General features: G+C 45.1%; 1 pseudogene; it reads left to right on the top strand.

The window, feature by feature from the left end:
• Positions 1-4111: 4111 nt before the first annotated feature.
• Positions 4112-6123, top strand: part of LOC119292520 — a 40937-nt pseudogene continuing 38925 nt past the window's right edge.

Below are 6123 nucleotides of genomic sequence, written 5' to 3'. Positions count from 1 at the left end.
CCTTGTACTTGTACCCTTTGGTACATATATATAATGAGATAGCCGCACCCCCCTAAGGGTGTCGAGCAGTTGCCCCAATATCCTGGTTTAACACGATGAAGGTCCGAAATACCGAGTAGGGGTGCCGAGACGACTGAGCTCGTGCGCATAAGAGACATAGAGAGTATTTGGCGGGTGTTCTGGATGGTTTGCTATTGGCTAAAGTGTTAAAGCAAGGTGTTGTTAGTGCAAACCAAATCCATCTACCTTCAAATACATGAGGGGTGACTTAAACTGATCAGGAAGGTCCCACTAGATGTGGGCAAAGCTGAACTGTGTTGGCTGGTGCTAGTTTGAGAGCATCTCGCAGCCATCACCCAGGACACCTCATCGCATCTGCCCGAGTCAAAAAATACATATGCTACCCACACAGATAACACTTGATGGGCTAGACCATTATCTAAGATTGTCCTGCTACATCCATCCAAATAGTTCCCCTATCCATTGTCATTTTAGCTGTAAAAAAAGCTAGGAGGAAGAGCCTTATACTCTCCAACACTATGCAAAATCCTGATACCTCTCAACCCTGGAGCCAAATGATCATTTCAAGCATAACACCAATTATATCCACTAATCATACACAAATATCAGACATCAATATATGATCATTCATGCAAATTTTGAGTTTGATATATGAACCACATTCTCTAGCCATATATTGTCCTATGATTCACTTCTGATAGCTATGCATTCTTGGTAGCCCTTTATTTTTGTAGATACCGTAGTACAAAAGACTTAAAAATTTCCTCTGTCCACATGTACTCCAGCTCAATAAGTCACAACTAGGCACATTTCTGCTCCCAAATAATATACTTTGTTACGTGTCATCATGCTGCTGAGGAACACACGTTTTTCTGCTCTAAAGAATAGTTGTTAAGTGTCTGCACATGTCATTATATTTGTATTAGGTGGATTACTAAGATGCATTCCCGCAAAAAAAAGATGCATGTATTAAGATTGCTATGTAGAACACATGTTTTAAATCCACAAAGAGACACATGTGGAGCGAGCGGGCGAATCGGGGCATAGCGAATCACGCCAGCGAGCAAATCGAAGGATGATGTCTTAACACGATTCCCAACTGGCGGCCATGGAGTCGTTTGGGAACGGATTGACCGCAACCAATGGGTTAGGTGATGTCCCTAAAGGTGGACCATTCATCAGTTAACTTTTCTGCTAATTAATAATAGTGCATTTTCTTCCACGCTTGTACTAAACGCATGCACGCATGATGGTGTCCCTAGGTAACGTTACAAATCAACAAACGAGATGCGTATTTGAAATTCTGAATGGTTTTTTTAGGGGTTGAAATTTTGAATGGTAGAACGATGAGAAAATGCATGAAATCGGCAGCATTGGTACTGAAAACATGTGACTAGCTAATAGTTACATAATGGAAGGTGGTGTTTGATGGATCTGCCCGAAACAATGTAGGAACGTTAAATGTGGGGGTTAGCTTCTCGTTATATTCGCTCCCAGCCGTGTGTTCATCACCGACCATGCCAAGAACAACACATGTCGTTTCATTTCTTCTTCACTATAGTAAATGATGGCTGACTTAAACTGATCCGGAACGTCCCACTAGATGTGGAAACGTTGCACTATGTTGGCTGGTGCAAAAATATACACAGGCCACCCACATGGATAACACTTGATGGCCTAGACCATTATCTAAGGTCGTCTTGCTACACCCAACCGAGTAGTTCCTCGCTGCATTGCCATTTTAGCGGTAAAAGAGCTAGGTGGAAGAGCCCTATACTCTCCAACACTACTAAAAAATCCCGATACCTCTCAACCCCTAAGCCAGATTATCATTTCGAATATAACATCAACCATATTCGGTAATCATACACAAGCACTTGCACGTTAATACTTATCATTCATGCAAATATAGAGTTTGATATATGAATCATACTCTAGCTATATATTGTCCTATGCTTCACTTCTCATGGTTGTCCATGGTGACCCTTAATTTTTGTAGGTATTTGTAGTACAAAAGACTTAAAGCTTTCCTTTGTCCACATGTACTCCAGTTCAATAAGCCCCAACTGGACACGTTTCTGCTCTCAAACAATAAATTTTGTGACATGTCATTATGTTGACAAAGAACACATATTTTTCTGCTCTAAAAAGATACTCTGAAACCACAGAGATTAATAAGATGTTGTCATATCGTGATTCCCAACCGGCAGTCAAGGAGCCGTTCGGGAGCGGATCGACAACGGCCATCATTCGGGGATGTCCCTAAAAGTGGACCATTCGCTAGTTAAATTTTCCATTAATTAATAGCAATGCATTTTCTCTCGAACCCCATAGTACGCTACCGTACCGTTACAAAGCAACAAACAAGAGTGTTTTGAAATTTTGAATGGCAAAACAACGAGAAGATGCATGAGATCGGCGGCATTGGTACTGGAAACATGGAAATGGCTGAAAGGAGGTGATTGATGGATCTTCCCGAATCAGTGTAGGAACGTTAATGTTGGGAAATATGAAGGAGAACATGCTCACGCCACCCCCCTAAATCTCATCATTTAGGCTGGTCATAGTGGAGAGTAACATATACTAGTATCATGCATTATGATACTAATGTGTATGATACTACATCTATAGTGCATAGTATCATAAAGTAGTATCATAGATGGTCTTATTTATTGCCATGCATGACATATAGTAGCATAACATTAATTATGATACGGTATCTACCTATGTTACTACTACCCCTCTCTCTTTTTTAATTGTCTGCCACATAAGCATGTTTGCGAGTCCCAAGTATATGATACTAGTTATGTTAACCCCACTATGGTCAGTCTTAACGTTCATCAAAAGCCATCAGTAACTAGTATCTCTCTGATTTTTTTCCTGTGCATAATAACGGCAGCCAACCCGTATATCATTAGTATATCGCATTTAAGTGAGTCCTGCTAACGTCAGCATTAAATGACGAATCCTGCGCTTGTCTGAAATCTCCTGCCAAACCAACCACGATCAAGAGTTAATTAACTGCATCGTAGTCAACCGCCACGCATATATTACTATAGTTAACGCCTCAATCACCCTCTCTTGATTAATAGCCAGATTAACTACCGAATAGCCAGAGGGCGCTGCTAGGCGCCTGCGCGCCGGCCGAACCGTTTCGGCCGGTCGCGCCCCAGCCGCCCGATGCAGCCAACCAAAGCCGTCAGATCTGCTTTCTCCCCTCCGCGTTGACTTCTCTCTTCTTCTTCTTCTTCTTCCGCGCGCGCCTACCCCGGTCGCCTCCTGCCGCCGGCCACCCCTCCTCCCCTCACCTGGACCTCTTCCCCCCTCGCAGTCCCATGCTGCTGGATGCGCTCTTCGTCCTCGTCGCCGTCGGTCGCCGTCGCAGCACCCTTCGCGTTCCCCAGCAGGAAATCGTTGCCCCTTGTAGCAAAAAACGCCGCCGCCTTGAAGCACGCTGAAGCCCCTCTGTCGTTGCAGCACCTATCAGCCGTCATCGTCGCTGAGTTGTTGTGTCGCCGTGCAGCTCTCAACTTCGCCGCTTGCCACCATTGGTGAGTCGGGTTGAAGCTTTTTCTATCATCGGTTGCAGCTTTTCTCTATGCCGGTTGAAACTTTTTTCGCACATTAAAACTTCCGCCATGCCGATTGATGCTTTTTTCACTCAGGGTTGAAGCTTTTTTTGTAAGGGTTGCAGCTTTTTCTGTGTCCGACATTTTGGTTGCGAAAAAATCCCCCGGCTGAAGATTTCTTAATCTCTGGTTGAAGCTTTTTCATCTGCGGGTTGAAGCTTTTGTCAAAATGGTTGTAACTTTTCCTCTGTTCCATTGTTTGGTTGAAGCTTTTTTATCTATTGGATGTAGCTTTTTGTGTCCACGGTTGTAGCATGGGGAAACATTGTTCGCAACTCTCCCCGATGTCGCGGTTGCAGCTCACCCCGGTCGCCATGGGCGTAGCACGGGGCACCTCGGTCCCCTCCACGACGTTTTGCCTGCCGCCGGTTGCAGCATAAAAAGGGGGAAAGAGGAGGAGGAGAAAGGAAGTGAGGGAGAAGGAAGAAGGGGGAGGTGGGAACACGAGCGGGGCTGCAACCATGGCCGGTGGGGACTTCGATCTTCCAAGCTCATCCATGGCCGACGGCGAGCTGCTCACGTGCTGCATCAGGGGAGGCGAGAGATGCATGCGTTGTGGGGCGAGATCCGCGCGAGGTTGAAGAAAGCAGAAAGGATAGCGTTTGGTGGCCCCATGTCTATGTGTCGCCTGGTGGGTGGCTGGAGCAAAGCGCGCGTGGACGCGACCGGCCCAAAGTTCGGCCAGCGCACCGCGCCCAATCGTTTCCCATAGCCAGATTAACAACACAGATCATATGCAAATGCTAATTAGTCACCTCGTTTCTCTCCAATCAAGGATTAGATGAATAATTAATCCAAAATACTTTCACATAGTTTTTCAAAAAAATATTCTAAGCCAAATATTTGCACTAATTAAAAATCACTTCATTTTTGCTCCAATTAAGGATCATATGACTAAAACATCCAAAAGACTTTCACTTCATCTTTTGAACCAAAACATTTTTGAGCCAAAATACATGCACTAATTAATTGCCTCCTTTTTGTTCTAATTAAGGATAGGACGACTAATACATCTGAAGTAGTTTCGCTTTGTTTTTTGAACAGAAACATTTTGAGCCAAAATACTTGCACTAGTTAATTTCCTGATCTTTTTAATCTAATTAAGAATTAGGTGACTAATACATTCCAAATGCTTTTACTTTGTTTTTTGAACCAAAACATTTTTAGCCCAAGCACTTGCGCTAATTAATCATCTCATTTTTGCTGTAATTACAGATATATTTTTTGTGGGTGAACTCTAATTAAGGATCAGACGGCTACATATGAAAAAAATTAGTAATTCAAAAAAGTCCAAAAAATTCCAAATCTTTTTTGGTATTAAACATGATCAGGTATTGTAATCGTATAAAAAGATTCATCAGAGAATGACTTTCGTTGCATCCTGGGTCGAAGATTCGGCAAAAAACGCTATATACAAATACTATACACACTGTACTGTCGTCATAAACTTGTCTTTTTTGCCGTGAAGTCAATATGAATCATTTCTTGTCCAAACTTTTTATACGAGTACAATACCTGATCATGTTTGATTTCAAGAAGGATTTGGAATTTTTTAAACATTTTTTAATTACTAAATTTTTCCCGCATATAGGGTGCCCAGGTACCCGAGAGCACCAAGTTCGTGTCGGTTACCATATCGTTGTATTCACTCTCAGCCGTGCGTTCATCACCGACCACGCCAGCAACACCACATCTCATTTCCTTTCTTCTCCGCTGGACAGTTTGATTCGGTACCTTCTCCTCCTTGTTCCTCCCAAGGATCCAAGGTATGTATCTCTGTTTCTCTCTTAGTTACGGGATGTTTTGGCTTATTCAATGTTGGAAGAGAAAAAGGTGTACTGCATGCATCTTTAAACAATTGCAGGTGAAAGCAAAGCAGAGATAAAGGTGAAGATCTGCTGCATCGGCGTGGACTAGGTGGGTGGCCCGACGACGGCGGTGACCGCGCTCAAGTGCCAAGACATGGAGGCGGCGGTGGTGGTGGACATCTCCGAGGCACGTGCAGAACTACACGCACCAACCAGTCCATTCAAAAGCTCAAACTGATGAGGAAAGATGGGTTATGCATTTGTATGTCAACACTCCTTCTCATGTGTGCCTCACCAGGCCTAAACATAGGTCGAAAATGGAACTCGGCCATTTCTCCACCCCCGCGTCGTCTCCCTGAGGCGACTTGGGCGGGCACCTCACCGGCCGGCGGCTAAGCCCCTTCCCACCCACATCCCCTCGCCGCCGCCGGCAAACGACGCCGGGCAAAGTCTACCGGCGGCTGGCGGTGGCGGGATCCGCTCTCTCCAGCGAAGCTCGCCATACAAGACCCTCGTTTTCCTCACTCCACCTCCCACCACGCCGGCCATCTTCTCCGCCTGCCTGGATCCGACCGTCCTCCCCACTCATCCGCCTCGATGCTCGCCGGATCTGGCTGAGGGCACCCTCTGCTGCGTGTGGCTGCCTTCGGGCCGATGCCCCACGC

The sequence above is a fragment of the Triticum dicoccoides genome, chromosome 4B (genome assembly GCF_002162155.2).
Source record: "Triticum dicoccoides isolate Atlit2015 ecotype Zavitan chromosome 4B, WEW_v2.0, whole genome shotgun sequence".
Lineage (NCBI taxonomy): Eukaryota > Viridiplantae > Streptophyta > Magnoliopsida > Poales > Poaceae > Triticum > Triticum dicoccoides.
The sequence above is the reverse complement of the archived record's forward strand: the minus strand, read 5'-3'. Positions and strand labels throughout refer to the sequence as shown.